General features: G+C 38.2%; 1 protein-coding gene across 1 annotated transcript in view; it reads right to left on the bottom strand.

The window, feature by feature from the left end:
• LOC126756282 (uncharacterized) overlaps positions 1-19476 on the bottom strand; it is a 153071-nt gene that overhangs the window by 19025 nt on the left and 114570 nt on the right. The gene's annotated exons all lie outside the window — the stretch shown is intronic.

The raw sequence follows: 19476 nt of genomic DNA, 5'->3' as shown, positions 1-19476 counted from the left end.
TTGGCATTTAGTTTCGTTTGTGAGTTTATTTATTGACATATTTTTTTTTGTTATTTCCAAAAGTTTGTAACATATTGACCATTTTGTTGAGGCAGAAAGAAACATGAAAATATATAAAGAGCAAAATACACATAAAAAGATTTTAATTAAGATTTATTTTAGTTCTATTTTGTATACAAAGTTGAAGACAAGTTTCTGAAATGAAGCACAGTATTAGAAAGTATTAGTATGCATGAGATTGTTAGCACATTTGTCGTGGAATCAGTGATGACGAAGAGAGCGTATGTCTTAAGAGGTATATACTAAGTATAACTACGGTTGCAGAAATTAAGTCTGATACTTCAGCACGTTATAATCTTAAAAAATTTTGGAAATTTTTGGAAACTCAATTTGAAGGAGAGAGTGAAAATATGCATATGAAAAAATACAAGCATCCACGTGGGGTCTTTCAAGTTAATTTTGCTTCACAGCGCTTTGGCGTGGTGAACCGCTGTCAAAAAAGTCTCATACAGAAAACCGATGGAGAGGATACAGCGACTCGCTGCAGTCTGCTTAACGGGAGGGCTAAGAACCACTCCAAATACTGCACTAGAAAGGATACTTAACCTACCACCAATCGGCATTGCAGTGGAAAGCTCTGCAACAAAATCCGCTGAAGGTTTGGCGGCGCTAAGTAAATTCTCCACAAGCACCTTCGGGCACAGATCAATAAGCTGAGCGTTGGTGGATAAAATAGATCACATTCCTGCACGCTTTATTTGGGGGAGAAGGTTTCAAGACACACAAAAAGAGAGTGAATTGCGCGGGAGCATGCGTTTCGCCAGTGGAACTTATAGTACAACAATCATAAATAAATTTATATCATTGATACAAAACTGCCTAATGGAGTAGAAGCCGGAATCAATTGCTGGATCTCAGACAACTCTTGAAGCTTCCTGAATACTTAAGTATCTTTCAGGTGGAAGTATTTACGATCAGGAAAAGGGCTGAGATAGCTAACAGCGCAGCAACCAACATTGAGAATATCAATATATATAGTACGTCGATAGCCAGGCGGCAATTAAGCCAATATTCCCACATCGTATTACGCCAAAGAATGTCCTTAGAAACAAAGAGGTAGTAGACCTAGTGGTTGTCGGAAAATGACTGCATAAATACTTAGTTACAAGCCACAAAGCAATTCCAGGAAAAGAATTAGTTGATGAGATTGCTATAAGTGCCATTGATCTGGCTACCGAACTAGAATAGGAAATACAGAAGTCACTAAACCGATACTCTATGATCACTAGAACAACTCTTATGCTTATGTCTAGCAGAACACGGCTTAGACATAAATATAAGAGCTTCGCAGTTGAGGGGACTAGATGAAGTATCAACATTAGATTTCAAGTCGCTCTTAAAGTTCGCAATCGTTGACGCCTTGTTTGATGAATACTTCAGCACAAATAAAACAGCACCTCCATCTAAGAACTAGTAGGTTTATGTATGGCATGACAGCCGGTATAATCTTAACAAGAAAAAACGTTAACTTCGATTGCACCGAAGCTAAATACCCTTCACAGGTGCATTTGGTGTATGGAAGCTATATGCTATAGTTAACCGATCTGATCAATTTCTTCGGAGATTACATTGTTGCTTTAGAAATGATATATACCAAATTTCGTGAATATATCTTGTCAAATGTGAAAGTTTTCCATACAAGCATTTGAGTCCGATCGTTCAGTTTGTTTGGCAGCTATATGTTATAGTGGTCCGATATCGGCCGTTCCGACAAATGAGCAGCTTCTTGAAGAGAAAATGACGTTTGCAAAATTTCAAAACGATATCTTAAAAACTGAGGGACTAGTTCGTATATATACAGACAGACAGACAAACAGACGGACAGACAGACGGACATGGCTAAATCGACTCAGCTCGACATACTGATCATTTATATATATACTTTGTAGGGTCTCCGACGATTCCTTCTGGGTGTTACAAACTTCATGACAAACTTAATATACCCTGTTGAGGGTATAAAAACTGGAATGAAAAATGTGGCCAACAAGTCGCAAGGTGAAACTGCTTTATTCATCTTTCTTAAAAGTTGTTGAGAACTTAATAAAATGTGAAAAAATTAAATGAAGAAATCGAAAATCTACTATTGCTACATATAAATCGATAATTCTGCTTAAAATGTATTTAAGACAGCTTCACTAAACCAATACAATAAACTTTGTTGACGTTAGCTTACAGCGCTCATCTTACAAAATGATGTTGTGACAAGAGGGTAACTCTTCTTTATTCTAGCAAATTTCGGTAAAACTTTAACGAGTCATTACTTAAATGCTGTCGTAAATCCTTTACGGGCGTGTAATCCTTTGAAAAATACAGTAATCCAATCGTCACGTTCAAATAAGATCACGCCAACAGCAAGGTCAGCGCTTTGGCTTCCACTTTCACATTATTTTCAAGTTCGTTAAGCAAATCCTTCGTACATTATTTCGGGCCTGCAATTTTGGCAAATTAACTACATTTCCTCTGCCTCGACTCTGATCCTTACTTAGCACACTATTGCTTTTATTCAAATGGCGCAGCACAATGAGGAAATAAATCAATAAAGAAACTCAACGTCAGCCACAAAGCACAAGCACACTCGGTTTACTCCATTCAGCAATGCTACTGTCTTAGTGTTCGTGTGTGTGTGTATGTGTCGGCATTAGCATAAAGCCGTGTGAGGCCTGACGCGCCGAAACAGAGCAAATCTAAAAGAGATATTTCATGTTCGACAGGCCAGTGAAAGGCCAAAAAGAAATAAAAGCCCACAATAAAACAAAAAACCACAGTGTCAACAAAGCGAAGGCAGCGCCAAAGCAAAGCTGGCGAAGAGCCGAAGCGGTGAAAAGGTTCCTCGAAAGAAGAAAACAAATAAAACAATGAATTCCGATAGCAAAGCCTCCAGAATAAAAAATAAAAGAAGGACCGAGGGACTGCAAATAAACAAGCCATATATATTAAATAAATAAATAAAAATAAGGGGAAATAATATCCATGAAAATGTAAGAATGAATCAAGGAATGCAAACAAAGGAAGACAGCAACAACAACAACAACAATGACGAGAGTAAATAAGTCAATAGTGCCAATTTCACACGCTCTCAGCACACACACACATGCTCACAGTTATTTACGTTAATGGCGCATATGAGTATTTATTCGCATAAATATCGCAGGCTGTGGATGTGATGCGCTCAGCCGTTCATTCGCTCGAGGTTTTGTGTCTGCCAGCCTTTGTGATTACTCTACTGTTACGTATACGTCACGTATGACACTATGTAAACAAACAAGCACCACAAGTGCCACGACAGGAAGGCCGTTGCTCATGCTACGCTATTAGTGGCAGCTGCGAACGCTTGAGTGGCGTTGTTCGCACACTTTTGTTGCACACTGTTGGCAGAGGATACCTTTGTGCCGAAATAGAGCACTTTATTGTTTGAATATATATGTATGTGTATGTGTGTGGCATATCAGCAGAAACTGTTTTGATTGAGTTATGTAAATGTTCACACATATTTACAGTTTGTTTTTTATATATATTTGTTTCATTTTATTTATATACAATGTTGAAATATTGTCATGGCTGACAGTTAATACTGCTGTATCAGTTATTTTTTGGTTTCATTCGATTATGTCGAAGCATTCACTGATAACGAATCAGCAGCGTGTGTTATTTCTGTGTACATATATGCCAATATAGGAATGCAGACAAATATATACACACATATATATATATATATCTCTTGAATGTTAAACAACAGAAATCGTATTGAAAACCAATCTGCGTACAATATAATATTGAATAGTTGAAAAAGTCTTTTCGTATTTTGTCTATAGATGTCGTCGTATATCTCCAGTACTACCAATCACATTTTGTCATACCATGTAGTGTTGGAAAGGTGAGATAGGGCGAGATTTTAAGCTTCATTTAACCAAAAAAAAGCTAAAGCTTTACAAAAATAACTGAAAATAATAAAGAATTCCGGAATATATTTTAAAATCTTTTTATAAAACAGGGAAGAATGTCATGCAAGCCACCAATGAGATTTGTGAAGTTTACGGAGACGAAGCTGTATCAGTTCGCTCGCTTTTGTCCTGAAAATTCCGAAATTTCGATTTACACTGATGGAATAATGTCTCCAGCGGAAAAAATGCAAAAAGTGATCGACCAAAATGGTACAAATATGTTTATTTATTTATTAGTATAAATAAAAAAAAATAAATTGAAATTTGATTAGAAATACGAAATTACTTTTTCGATCCTCCAATATTATATACACCATAATAATAACCCACAAAGGCACAGAAGCCTATTTTGTTGGTAAAATTTCTGTCAAACGTTAGTTCTTTTTCTGATCAACATGAAAATACGTACGTAAATAGACAAGAAAAAATTACAAATGGTTTATTTCTGTTACATTCGTCATGAATAATTCTATTTACGAGCGATGCGCCAGAGTTGCGTACACGCAACATGACGTCACGGCATCTATAGGAGTCGGAAAAATATGAATTACTAAATATAAATTCTATATTATTGATTATACGCTAATAACTTTATTTTCGCCGAAACGATATACATACTATATAGGCACCACAAATAAAATTTTTTAAAAGAAGACGCTGCGTATACGTAACGAGGACGGAAATGAAAACTTTTTAAATCGGAATATCATAAACTTATTGAGCTGCAAGAGGTAAATGATTCAATCTCTACACAATATTCTCTATATAGTTTTCCATACAGTTTAGGCATTAGGCGAATTTTAGCAGAACAAATACGAATACAGGTTTGCGTCAAATTGAAATTGCCACCATTTTGAAAATGCTTGATATTTTTTTCGAGCGGTGGGTGGGGGTGAGCGGTTAATGTCTTCTAATAGGGAATGTTTGCTTACGTTTACTTTGCGAAGATGGCCTAAATCATTGCGGCAATGGAGGACTTGTGTTTTAGCGTGGAGATCGCGTGTATCTCGACATTTTTTTCTTTAAAAATTTTACTGTTAAATATACATATACATATGTAACGAGTGATCCAAAAGAGTTACTTTTTTCATTAGCCTTTTTTTGACAGATCACACGTTATTCGCTACGTTGAGATCTTAAATTAAAAGCGTACCAAATACAGCTTGTGCAAGGACTGAAGCCGCTTGACCTTCCCAAGCTACATCGCTTCACTCCATGGGCTCTTGAAAGGTTACAACAAGATCAAATGTTTTCGAGCCAAATTTGGCTCAGCGATGAGGCCCATTTCAGGCTCAATGGGTATGTAAACAAGCAGAAATCGTGCATTTGGGACGAAGAGCAAGTTAAGGGGATTCAAAGCTGCCGTTTGTTCCAGAAAAAACAACGATGTGGTGTGGTTTGTATGTCGGAGGAATGATCGGTCCATATTTCTTCAAAATTGATGCGTAACCATCAATGGCAACCATAATAACTGAGTGTTTGATTCCAAAATTGAAACTCGTGATCTCGTCGACATTTGATTTCAACAAGAAGGCGCCACTTCCCAAGCATCGCATCAATCAATAGATTAATTGAGAGAACACTTCGGTGAGCAGATAATTTCACGTTTTGCGCCGGACGATTGGCCACCAAGATCGTGTGATATCACACTGTTAGACTTTTTCCTGTCAGGATATGTAAAGTCTAAAGTCTATGCGGACAATCCCGTTTCGATTTAGGCCTTGCAGCAAAACATAACGCGTGCTATTCGTCAGTTACCAGTCGAAATGCTGGAACGAGTTATAGAAAATTGAATTCAACGAATGGACCATCTGAGACATAGTCGAGCCCAACATTTGAAAGAGATAACCCTCAAAAAATAAATGCCAAAGAATGTTCTTTGGAATGATAATAAACATTCCTCAATAAATTTGATATTTCTGTGTTCTTCTTCTTCTTTACTGGCGTAGACACCGCTTACGGGATTATAGCCGAGTTAACAACAGCGCGCCAGTCGCTTCTTCTCTTCGCTACGTGGCGCAAATTGGATATCCCAAGCGAAGCCAGGTCCTTCTCCACTTGGTCCTTCCAACGGAGTTGAGGTCTTCCTTTTCCTCTGCTTCCCCGGCGGGTACTGCGTCGAATACTTTCAGAGCTGGAGCGTTTTCGTTCATTCGGACGACATGACCTAGCCAGCGTCTCTTAATTCACTGAACTATGTCAATGTTGCCGTATATCTCATACAGCACTTCGTTCCATCTAATGCGATATTCGCCGTGGTCAACGCGCAAAGAACCATAAATCTTTCGCAGAACTTTTCTCTCGAAAACTCGCAACTTCGAATTATCAGTTTTTGTCATCGGCCATGCCTCTGCACCATATAGCAGGACGGGAATTATGATTGACTTATAGAGTTTGGTTTTTGTTCGTCGGGAGAGGACGTTGCTTCTCATTTGCCTACTCAGTCCGAAGTAGCACCTGTTGGCAAGAGTTATCCTGCGTTGGATTTCCAGGCTGACAAGATAGACGAAATTATCTACGACTTCAAAGTTATGACTGTCAACAGTGAAGTGAGAGCCAAGTCGCGAGTGCGACGACTGTTTGTTTGATGACAGGAGATATTTCGTCTTGACCTCGTTCACTGCCAGACCCATTTGCTTTGCTTTCTTGTTTAGTTTGGAGAAAGCAGAACTAACGGCGCGGGTGTTGAGGCTGATGATATCAATATCATTAGGATGTTCTGTGTTCCTTCTTTCAAAAAGTAGGGAACCTCATAGTGGATCACTCAATATAATTTCCAAAATGTTTAAACAATTGAGATTTAAAAATTCTTTTGTTAGATCTTAGTTAAAAGAAAAACTTATTTGCATTAAGTTGCACTACTTTTTTCCAACTTAAACTATTTTAACGTCCTCTACTTACCCTTAACACTTTTCTAGTCTATACCTTACACAATTTATTTACAACTTGTTTGTTTGTTTAACTTAAATGCAAATTCGCGATTTTTAGCCGCATGAAATCCCAGCGCCCGCGCATAAACATGATAAGTTGGTAAGTTGAGGCTCTTTCACCGATTCGGTGAATTTCGCCAAGCCAACTCAACTAATTCTGCAGGCAGTGGAAAATCCCTTCAACAGCCTCCTGTTTAGTGAATTTGTTGCCAGGCATTTCATTTGTTTTCCGGCGGCATTTGCTCGTGCTGTTTTGCTTTTGCTGCTTATTTTTGTTTATTTATTTACCTTCTCGACATAAGCCGCGCAGTCAACAACCAGCCCACCATTTCAACTGCCGCGGGTGTAATGCGATGGAAAGGCCTCAATGCAAGTACATGGCACTCAATGCTGGCACATACTCATATTAGAGACTGTAAGAGTGTGTGTGCAGGTGAAATAGTACTCGTATGTGAGTACATCAGCACCAACACTTACACGGATATATTCAAATCGCACATAATCCACTCGATTCTACTAGTTTGAGCAGAAGAGCGTTTTACTATGTGTTGCCATGTGAGTAGGTGGCATGTGACCTGTACGTGCATGCGGTTATAGAGTGGCATTTTACAATATTACAAGTATTTATATTTTGTAAATCCTTAGCCGTACGGCAAAGAATTTAATCGCCACGAGGTAAATTATGAATCGAGAGCAAGCCGTTAGCGACTGTTGTCATATTCTTGTAAGCTCTGCATTTAAGTTTAATATTGCTTGTGTGTATGTAATTTTAGGCACATTTTTAGGTTCGCTGGGGTGGTTGATAATTTTCAAAGTGCTAGACAATACCTTGCTTTCGAATTTTTATAAAGGACTGTCTTAAAAATTGCAGCAAAATCGATTCAGTGGCTTTCTATTTCTATTAAAGATAATTTTCTGTATGTGCCTGTTTTTATTCATCCGATCTACTTACATATATACATATATTCCTCGTATAGCTTCAAAATTTGTTCAATTTTACGTCACACCCATATGCAGTGTAACTCATATATTATAGTCTTCTCAGCTCTTTTATTTATAAGGGAATATGGCTAAATGTATACGTATTTCTGTATAGTTATATGACGATTTGTGCATAAATAATATTGAGTGCATTTCTAAAGATGACAAATATTCCATATTTTCTCCCTCCGTAAATACCAAGATTATTTTTGCATATAATATAAACCCGAATGCTTTGGATAAATAAACCAAAGCTTCCTTGCGAATTAAATAAATACTGGTGTCGTACAGAGCCTTTATATTGTATATATATTTGCACACACACCTGATTAAATACATAGAGCTTTGTTACCTCTTCATGCATATAAATCTCCTCTTAATATTCTTATTGTTTAATTATGTCCATGCGAAAAGCCTCTTGAATAACTCAGGGATAAATAATTCAATATAAATATTGCATAACATTTGTTGAGAAGGAATGCCAGTAATGGGCAGTGTCATAGTACCATGTCAAGGTGACGTCGCAATGTTTGGAATTATATGTACATATGTATATGTAAGTAAATTGAATATTCCATTTAATACATAAATAAGAATTGTGTTTATCTGCAACGAGTGTCTGAGGGTGGCTGCTCTTCTTCGTAAGGTCAACGGGCGGATTCAATTTTGTGGTGCTTCTGTAGACACACTTTACATTGGTAGTCGAAAAAATCTTTTCGTATTTTGTCAATAGATGTTATTGCAGTCGTATATCTATTATGAAATGAAGAAAATTTCAATATTTCTCGAAATTTGGAATGAAATGCTTATAAAAAAGATAAATAAAATATAAAGTTTGCAGAAAATATTACTAAGTGTATCAAAAGTTGAGAAGAGCTAAATAACTTATGTACTTTATTAGCAGTCAAGTGTGACGCTTGTTCATCTTCGGTGCTCGTGAGTCACCGGTGCTTCCAGTTGAGCGCGTTTGTCGCCTGGTAACCAAGAAAGGGATTTATTGAAGCTTAAGTTCTATTGTTGCCACGTGCTAGTAATTGTCTCTACCTACACAAGCTCCTACATAGAAGTACATGTGTAGTGCTCATTTGTTTTACCGCAGCGCAAGCTCACACCTTAAGCTGCAGCTCGCAATAGCAACTAAGTGGCAACACAATAAGTTAACGTGTGTTTAGCACTGTTATGGGAACTTAAGCCGTTATGTAAGCACATAGAATACAAAATAATGATGAGCCAAGTAAACTTCTTAAGATACTCACAAGAAGTTTCAGTTGCTACTGGCCGATGGGCAAAGTCAAGCAAAACTTAGCATTTAATATTTAAGCTAGCAGATAATTTATCACTTGCTTATATATGCACATGTATTAGCATATTATGTGATTTAACTCAGATTACTTTAAATTTGTTTGTCCACAAACCATGAAAGGGTTGGAGCTCATACATTTATTCGAGAAAAGATTACAATTTTAGTTTCTTCTACGTGTTCAATAATCTTTAAATTCCTTTAATTTTGAGATTATCTGCGATTTCTTCGATTGACGCTTATTTTGTAATAATCTGTTAAATGTTGCATAACAAACAATTTCAGATTTGAGTAAGAGTCAAAAGTATCGAAAATGAATGTCACATGAATTGCATGAAAGACAAATGGAAAACCGAAAAAACGCTGGTGTAATTTTGCTCCAAAGACACGAAATAAAATCTATTTTGCATCAAATTGTCACTGGGGATGAAAAATGGTGGCGTCTCCTCGCCCAAAAAGGGAAGAATGAACAAATCCAAAGTCAAAACGATGCTCATTGTCTTTTTTGACATAAAAGGCGGCGTCCACGATGAATTTGTTTCTCCTGGACAAACCGTCAAAGCAAAATTTTACGTGGAAGTTCCCAAGAGACTCAAACGAAGGGTCAATCGGGTCCGACAAGACATCACATCCCATTGGAAGTTGCACCACGACAACGCCCTGGCTCAACTGCCTAACTAAGGCCGGCATCCCAACGCTTCCACAGCCTCCCTACAGCCCAGATGTGGCACCCCGGACCTTTTTTGATTCCTTACCTGAAAAGGCTGATGAAAGGCAAGCATTTTGAGATGACAGAGGGGATCCAAGCAGCATGCACCTCGGCTCTCAAGACTATTCCGGAGAATGCCTTCTGTGACTCTTTCAATGCTTGGAAATCTTGCTGGCAGCGCTGTACTGACGCAGAAGGAGCTTATTTTGAAAGTTTTTAAAGAATTGTAACGATTGGCTCTATAAATTTTTTTAATCGACTTAGGCCTTTTACTTTTCGGACAAACCCTGTAGGATGAGAACTTCATGAGTAAAAACGACTGTCGTTAACAAATCTTCTTAAGTAACTAGCTGTAAGATTGATAATATTAACTAAGAAGATATTATTCAAAGGTATATTCTGCAAGACAATCCATTTACTTGACCATGTCATTTTCGGCTCTTTTTCGAAAGATTGTACACCTTTATTTAAGTTTGGCTTGTCATTTAACGTTGACGACGTCATAATACAACCCTGTGCCGTAAAAGCTGTCAAATGGCATATCACGTAATATTGATTTCAAAAAATAGTATATGCTATTGCAGTTTTGAGGAGAACAAGGTCTGGCCTTATAGCGGGTCTCAACGAACTGAAAATACTTGTGCTTATATGGGAATCCTCTGCTTCTTGACTAATTTTCAAGTGCCTACATTATTGCTATGTGTGCAGCGATTTTCCTGTCACAGCAAGCGATTTAAACTGCTAATGAGTTCGAAATGATTTTCACGAACACACAAATGGCCTGCAACTTCATCTCAATCAATAAAAATCCCGGGCCAAATAGCAATCAGCAGAGCAACAGAGAGTAAAACAAAACAACAGCAGATTTTCCAATTTGCGAGGCAATAAAAAATAACAATTGCACAACAATACAAGCAAGCAGAGTACAATCAGCTTGTCAAGCTGTGATCATCCTACGAGCTACAGCAATTGGTTCTGCCGCGACGTGGGTCCTCCAATGCGCCGCTGCAGTCTGGGCGAGCGCCCTCTGCCGTGGCCTTCGCCTGTGCGCTGATATGTGCGAGGCGGTAAGTGGGAAAGTGTAGCAACGTGATCAGTGGAAAATCAGTGCGTTTTATTGCATTAATGTAAGTAGTCGCTAAATCTCATTTATTTATTATGCTCCGCTGCTGGCGAGCCACTGTGCGCCGGGCGCCCGTGTCGTGGAAGCAAACTGCCTGTCAATAAACAAACAAGACACTAAAGAAGAGCGATAAATGTGGAGGAAAGAAAGCGACGAAGACAACGGTGTTGGTCGGAGGATAACGAAATGCAATGAGACATTCTTCTGCATGGAAATTGCGAAATCCGTGCGAAAGTTTACACAAGTAAGTGCGACAACGCGACACATAGCAACACCCATTCATATGAGGATACATTCTTGGGCAGGCTTTACATTTTTTGAAGTAAGCATGCATGTACACATGGATGTAAGCGCCTGCTTATTGTGAAAATTAAATTTCGGATTGCCAGAAGTAAACTCAACATATTGAAATCTCAATGCGAACCCATAACGGTACGCTCTTACACATACATATGCAAATGAGGTATAAACTGTTGCGAAGAAGTTGGTGATTGAAAGGAAAGTCGAATGTGTAAGCGAGAGGGATATGAAATCCATTTGCATGCAAGTTGCTCGGTGGTCCACCAGACAGTCTGACTCGGCGAATGTCGCTGTGGCGCGTTAAAAGCTCTGTGTATGCAGTGTGTGAGGCGACGACAACTGTGCGAATTTCAGCAAATGAGGCAACAAGCATTGCATAATGTCGCCACAATCCGCATGCCACATGCCACGTCGCGTGTGCGAACAACGGCTATAATTTCATTGCATTACAACCAAATAACGGGTTTTTGGTACACAAATGAGTAGAACAAAATAAAGCAGCACAAAAAATGCAAGGAAAAAACTTTTCACATTTATTTTCCAAACACAAAAAAACAAGGCAGAGAGCCACACGCAGCACGTAGCCAGCGAAAGTATTCTGCGAGCCTTAGCGATGCTTGAGTGACACCCAGCGCCAGTTACTTAGTGTAGCAATTGGGCTGACAGAACTCGTCCTGGCAGGACACTGATGCATTGCATGAATTTTGTTGTAGTTAAAATTTACATAGCCAAACTACCGTTAAATGCTGCTGAGGAATGATTGTGAAAGCGCGCAGTCGTCTGTCTCCACATGGGTCCATTCACGCTAAATACGGAGATTTTACTTAAAAATCCCACATATATTCGTTGATTAGTAAAATATGATTTGGAGAGTTAAACCTTTGAACCCAAAAAGATTTTTTTAAATAAGATTTATGAATTTATGGGCAAGTATGAAATAGGCTCTGGCCTAGCTGGTAGGCTTGGGGGAATCATGGAGTCATTATTGGTGATATGACGACTCATATTCTAGGATCTCTAAGCTATGTCGTCTTTTATCTCCGTTATCCATTATATAAATAGGAAAACGTTAACTTCGTTCACCTTCCACCTTCAGAGGTGCATGTCTTATAGCACAGGCGGGTATAAAAATATTTTTGCCTTCATTATCAGCACTGTCTTATATAATAGTCGATGCCAAATTTTGAGAAAAAATATTATCAAGTAAAAAGTTTTATATACTACATAAGGGCTTATTATTGAGAGCTATGTAGTATGTATGTGTATCATTTACTTTAGAAATAAAATAAACAAATTTGTGCTTGAGAATCGACGATTAGCAGTCAGAGATCTTACTGGCATCGTTGGAATATAGGAAGGATCAGTGAAAAGCATTTTGAAAGATCATTTGGGACTAAGAAAAGGGAAAGCACGATTGGTTCCAAAATTACCCTATTTTTTGTTAAAGTCTCCGAAACAATGCTTTCCGTTTACTTGAATGTCATGAAACGTATTATTACTGGCGATGGGTCTTGAATCTATGTTTACGACCTGGAAACGGACGATTAATCGCCTGAATATCGTGGCAGAGGTGAGTCGAAGCCGAAGAAGTCCCGTCAAAGCAGGTCAAAAATTAAGGTTAAGTTGACAGTTTTCTTCGACTAATGAGGTCTGGCACACTCCGAATTCCTTCCGACCGTCCAAACTGCCAACAAGGATTACTATTTAAGTGTTATGCGTCCGTAAAAAGAGGCCTGAATTATATGCTGACAACTTTTGGTTTTTTCAAAACGATAATGCACTGTCGCTTACTGCGTTGATCCTTCGGGAGTTTTTCGCCAAATTTTCAACTAATATGGTGCCGCAACCATCGCGTTTGTCTGATTTAGCTCCGTGTGATTCCGGCTGTTCAGCGAATCTAAAAGAACGCTCCGGTGAAACCGTTTTAAGTCAATTGAAGACATTAAACCGAAATCGCTAAGCACAATGAATGCTATTCCGGAAATTGGCTTTAACAACTCTTTCGACGATTGGAAAAAACGTCGGGACAAGTGTATTGGGGCCAAGGAGAGTTACTTTTAGGAGGACGACGTAGATTTTCAAGAATAAATTAAGAATTTTAAAACTATGAACAAGATCTTACTATTTTTTGCTCTAAGTAGTATACCTTTCTCTTAGTAGTATACAATAGAAGAAAGAATTGCATATATATCTTGTAGATTAAGATATGCGCACTAATGATTGATTTATCTACGATTTTCTGAGTCTGATTGTATCAGTTACGAAACATACCACTCTCCACTTTCAAAACATTAGAATTTTACTGGACATTAGTTTCGTTTTCAGAGCATGATAATCAATACAGGGACGGATAGATTTATCAATGTGTCGAATAGATTGAAAGAGACGGATGGAGGGAACGATTAGAATTAGCAACTTCGGTCACATGAAGATATTGCCGGACAGACGAACGGTCTAAAGAATGAGCGATCATTCGTAATCGCTTCGTCTCTTCGTTTAAATTATTTTGATATTTATTAGCCTGGTGAGAAACATTCAAATCGACTACTCTAAGTTGTTACTACAAATAACAGTTACGCTGAGTAAAACATATTTTGGTGTAGCACGTCGCCAAGCAACAATGAAAAATTCCGAAAAACTAAATTATTTCGCTAATTGAAAGCTAAAATAGCTGAGCGTAAACAAAATTAAGCAAAAAGATAAATTGCATGCGCTCAAAAAATGCATTTCGCCCGACAAAAGGACAAACTCTGCAGTAAATATTTGCCTTGCTACCTCCGTTATATAACAGCTAATTGAAGCAACTACTAAAAGCGCATTTAACTTGCGCTTTTATTTCTATTACGTCATATGCCAGTCCACGGTAAACTGAACCATTATTTACAAAGGTGCTCGCTTGACTTCCGTTGACTGTGGCAAACAAACTCACTTGCAGTAAAAAGCAACTCTGCTGGGAAAATGAAAGTACAAACAAAATTTAAGGCCAACTGCCCACTTAGTTGCGCGTTAAGGATGTGATGGCTTGAGAGTGCCAATGCTGTAAAGCGACGCTATTTCAAGGATTCGAGATTGAAACCACGAGATTACTTCTTCAATTAATTTATTTAGTGTTCAATAATTATAGAATGTTTTTAGCATCATAAGAATTAGTTATTTAAATGGTACTTGAGAAATTAATAAGGAAGCGCCATTTTCAACCAGAAGCAGTCGAGTTGTTATATTTTAGACCCGAAATATCACTACCCCAAATCCTGTGTCAATTGAACACACTAACGCATCCAAATATGTACTTTAGATGTGCATATACTTCACTACAAGCCAGACGCAGGAGGAAGAGCCAGTGCATATTAACACAAGCCAGCGGCTAGTTACTATCAGTACACGATACATACGTTATGGACGCATTTAAACAGCTCGAAAGCTGGGCAAGCCGCCAGACGGACGTACAGCCAGGCGGATAGGCAGACTAATTAAGTTAGGTTAGTGTGGTGAGCGTGTCGTTTCGCTGAGCAGCGCTGTCTTTGCTGCCACTGCCACCGCTCTACACGGTATTTATGCTTCAGGAGCCAGTCTCGTCGCCTCAACTCGCCGTTGTTATTGACATTTGTATCATGTGCTTCTCACATGACTGCGCTGCGAGCTTTAAACTCCTAAGTGCATTAGCTATGTCTTACACATATTTTGCTTCGTTATACTATATCAATATATGTGTGTGTGTGTACATGCACACATACAGGCAGCTGGCAGCCGCCGCATGGTTGGCATGACATCACGTATTTGTTTTCGCTGCAAGTTTACAAAGTTTTACCCAACCCTTTCTGTTGGCGGAAAATAAAATTAATGCTGGACATTATTTGCTTAGTGGGCTTCCACTTGTTTTTGTTAAACATACAAAAAACAAAAATAAAACGTGCAGCTGTAGGGAAAAGTCACACACACACCCATATACAAGTGTGTATAAAGTCTCACATATTTTCAGGAAAAAGAAAAAGGTGTTCGATTCAATTAATTTGAGGCCAGCGCTGTGGTTGAACTTTTGCCAACTTGTTTTTATAGCGACTCTTTTATGCTTGAGGAAATGTTTATTCGCAGTATTATTATTTGAGCCCCGAGCAGCTGCCTATCCCGAACAATTGCTACTATTTATTTACGAGTACGAGTAACTGCTGCGCCCAGTTTAATTTTGTACCAAATTAGTTTAAATTCGCTTTCTTTTTGCTCACCGAATCAATTTATTGAACATACTGGCTACGATTAAGGAAGCAAGGTTAACTCTAGAATATGCGAGGAAAAAGAAAAGTAAGAAAACATGCCTGAAAACACTTAGACTCGTTATCATCTATATTTGCAGTCAACGTAAGGACAATATAGTTAAAAGGTTGTCAAATAATGTTCTGATAATATTTCGAATAGCGTAACAAGTTGTCATTCTTCAGGATACTTCTGCACTGAGATTCGAATAAGCAGGGAAAAACTCAGCTTAAACAAAAAAGCGTTAACTTCGGATGCACCAGTAGCCATAATACCCTTTGTAAATAACAAAAAATTTGCATACAAAGACTTCATTTTGATTGGTCATTAGTACGACTGTATGGTCGTTCGATCTAAACAGTTTCTACATATATTATACCGTTAGTCAAATTTCGTTAAGATAACTCGTCAAATAAAAAAGTTTCCTATACCAAGACTGGATTCTGATCGATCAGTTTGAATAACAGCCATTTCCTGTAGTGATCACATATCGGCGGTTCCAGTTTTTTCCGAAAATGTGTGGGGTCTAGCGTTGTCCTGATGGAAGACGCAGCCCTTTCTGTTGATCAGTTCTGGCCGTTTTTTTCGATTGCTTGCTTCATTCTCATCAGTTGTTGACATTAACATGTAGAATCAATCGTATGACCAGACTACAGAGGCGCTCATAGTGGACAAACACTCAGCACAACCTTTCGAGGCGTCAATCCTGGCTTTACGACCATATGTTGAACTTCACCACGCTTGGACCATGATCTTTTCAGCATATTATTGTTATATTAGATCGATCCACTTTTTGTCGCCTGTTACCATTCGCTTTAGCAGTGGATTCCAAATCGTTTCAGCAAAGAATCGCAGATGATAATTCGGCCCTTTAAATTTTAAAAATTCATGTAGTACCCACACCTCGAGCTTCTTTTTGAAGCCAGACCTTTTTAAATGGTTCAAAACCATTTGATGATGAATGTTAAGTTCCTTAGTGATGCCATAGTTGCTTATATGACGGTCCGGGTCAATCTTTCCCGCAATTTCATTGACTCTTTCAACGATAGGTCGACCAGAGCGAAGTGCATCTTTCACATCGAAATTTCCAGAACGAACGAAACTATTGTTGTGCTACATGAACTGATACAGCATCGTCTCCGTAAACTTCACAAATTTCATTGGTGGCTTGTGGCATTCTTCCATTTTTTGTACAAAAATTTCAAAATATAGTGAATTTCTTCACTATTTTCACTCAGTTTTGAACAGCTGCAGATTAAATGAAGCCTAAAATCTCACCATTCCAACATTGTATGGTTTGACACAATGTGATTGGTAGCACTGGAGACTCGACATCTATTAACAAAATACTGAAAGACTACCATATAAACCGTGCAAGGTATAAAACTCAATTTCCTTGTTATGGACACCATTGTTCCAAACTACCAACCTAAATTGCTTGGATGCAATATACTCGTATACTGAAGCCGTAGATAGTCTAAAATATCGAGTTCGTTTAAATATTTGCTTGTGAGCTCCTAAATTTTTCTAAAGGTACGAAGAGTTGAAACCAACCATTTGACCTAATATTAATGGTTGCAAAATCAAAGTACTATATTTGTTTTTTTTTTTTGAAGTCTAGCTTATCTATGCAGTAATTAGTTGGAATTAAGAAGGATATTTTCTTTCAAAATTACATATTTTTTAATAAAAGTGATATGCGCAAGCGATAAGATCATAATAGCCCCGGTCATTTGTGCAATAATTATCTCATAGCAATAGTATCAATTTACCTGCACTGGAGAAAAAATATTTTCAATACAAATATTTGCTCAAACTAAAAGTTTGTCTGACATGAATTAAATTTAATCTGGTCTTAGTCACTTACATATCGCACACTTTTATAAAGGTTAGTTGGAAAATGCCAATAATATTGAAGTCTTTCCAGGATGCTCGTGGCAGCACGCTTGTTCTTGCTAACCCAACACTGCCACCCGGTCGTATTAGTAATGCAACCATGCGCACGCAACCGTTTGTTTTTTCCTCCAGTAATTAATTGGAATTTCCTTAAGCACCAACATATCTACCGTTACAGTTACGAAGTCCTGTGTGTGTATATGTTTCTGGCTTACCCACTGCCAAGGATATGTCGTTGTTGCCTACACTCACGCGACAGTCATGCTCTGCAACGCTTATAATTGCTTTTATCGCAACATTATTTTGTAGGAAAGTAGTAATTTTTCGTGCAGCATGATTTCACTAAATTAAAATTAGTTTATAGAGTTAATATTATGCTTTAATTAAAATTCAGAATTGAAGTCATTAAAGGAATAAGAAAAGAAGCAAACGAGACGAGAACCGAAAGCGGCTTACGGCACAGAGCTCCGGCTCATTAAGGCCTAGTGCACGACGCTATCATACTGCTATTCCAGACATCAGTTTGTATGTGCATTCCGCGCGCAACAACAACAACAGCAATTGTAAACGTTTACAAATATTGACTTGCTTTGTAGCTGAAAACATTCTGAATTGCATTTTCCGTGCCAGCCACACAACAACACAGCAGCGAACACACACACCAACGCATGCAACAACAAGCGTTGACAATCGTGCTTCCTTCCTCTCGCTTCACGCTGAAATTAAGTATCGCGAGTTGCGTATAAATGGGCTGCTGTGCTGTGTGGCGCAGACACGGCAACGCGAACAAATGAAATTATGCGCAGCTGGAGCTGGCGAAATTCACATACCGTTGCTTCAACAGAGCAACAACAATGAAGGTTACAAAAGATATCGGTAATGGAAACCAATGCAAAGCCCAAATAAAGGTGCTCGCACAGTCCTTTATAAACACACACACACAGGTAGGAATGCACACACGTGCGTTCTGAATAAACCCAAATCGCGGCGTTCGTTTGAGTTTCCAACGCGATTGTTGTCTGCGCAGTTGTTGTGCACACGCTTTATTCATATGTATATACATAACTGTACGTGCTTGTGGATGTGAGCGTTTTTATGAACGCTCAGTGCTAAGCGCACACACCACTTCCTATTGCAATTCTAAACACGAAAGCACACACTAGTGACAATTAAATATGCCACCTTGTCTCATTTCTGAAAGCAGGAAGCTCCAATATTTTCCTTATTATTTGGCTTAATGAGCTTGCCGCTAGGGACTGGGAGTTTTGCTAATTTTTGCATGAGTTCTCTTTGACGTAATAAGCATGTATGTACAAGTATAATTAATGGCATCGGCGGATAACCTTGTTGAAGACCGCCAAATGCTTTATTCGGGCTCTTAAGGGCTGATTTATTGGCTTATCATTTCGTTGTTCCAAGCTTAAGTTTAAAACCAAAATTTAGTCGAAGAAATCCTTTATGTATTGGTGGAAACCTTGTTTCTCGATAAAATACCCATAAAGAGTAAATATGTAATTTCCAATACAAAATTTTCGAATTAAAAAATTTGCAAACCTACCCACAACCCACGGCGAGATAACAGAATACTGGATCCTTTTCTTAAATGCACAGAATGGGTTGTCCTACTGACGAACCTAATGAAAGTTCACACAATATTGTTCCATAATGCCCGTAAGTAAGTAAAAAAAAATAAATTGTTTCTTAATCACTCTTTTTAAGCACATCTTAGTAAACTGTCTTTGAAAGTTAGATGCTTGTATATGAGTATTTCAGACAGTTACTTAAGCACAATCAACTCTTAGAGAATTGTTCAACTTTGATGAGTATGCAAAGCCTGGTGATTAATTTGTAATAATTCACCAGAATGTTCCTCTCTTTCTCCCACTCCTTGCAACAACATTACACGCGAAATCATATTATTGTCTTGTTATTCAAAACTTTCACCGCAGACAAAAGAACTTTATGATATGCCACAAAGCGAAATA

Source organism: Bactrocera neohumeralis, chromosome 4 (assembly GCF_024586455.1).
Source record: "Bactrocera neohumeralis isolate Rockhampton chromosome 4, APGP_CSIRO_Bneo_wtdbg2-racon-allhic-juicebox.fasta_v2, whole genome shotgun sequence".
NCBI lineage: Eukaryota > Metazoa > Arthropoda > Insecta > Diptera > Tephritidae > Bactrocera > Bactrocera neohumeralis.
This window is presented reverse-complemented; position numbering and strand designations above follow the sequence as displayed.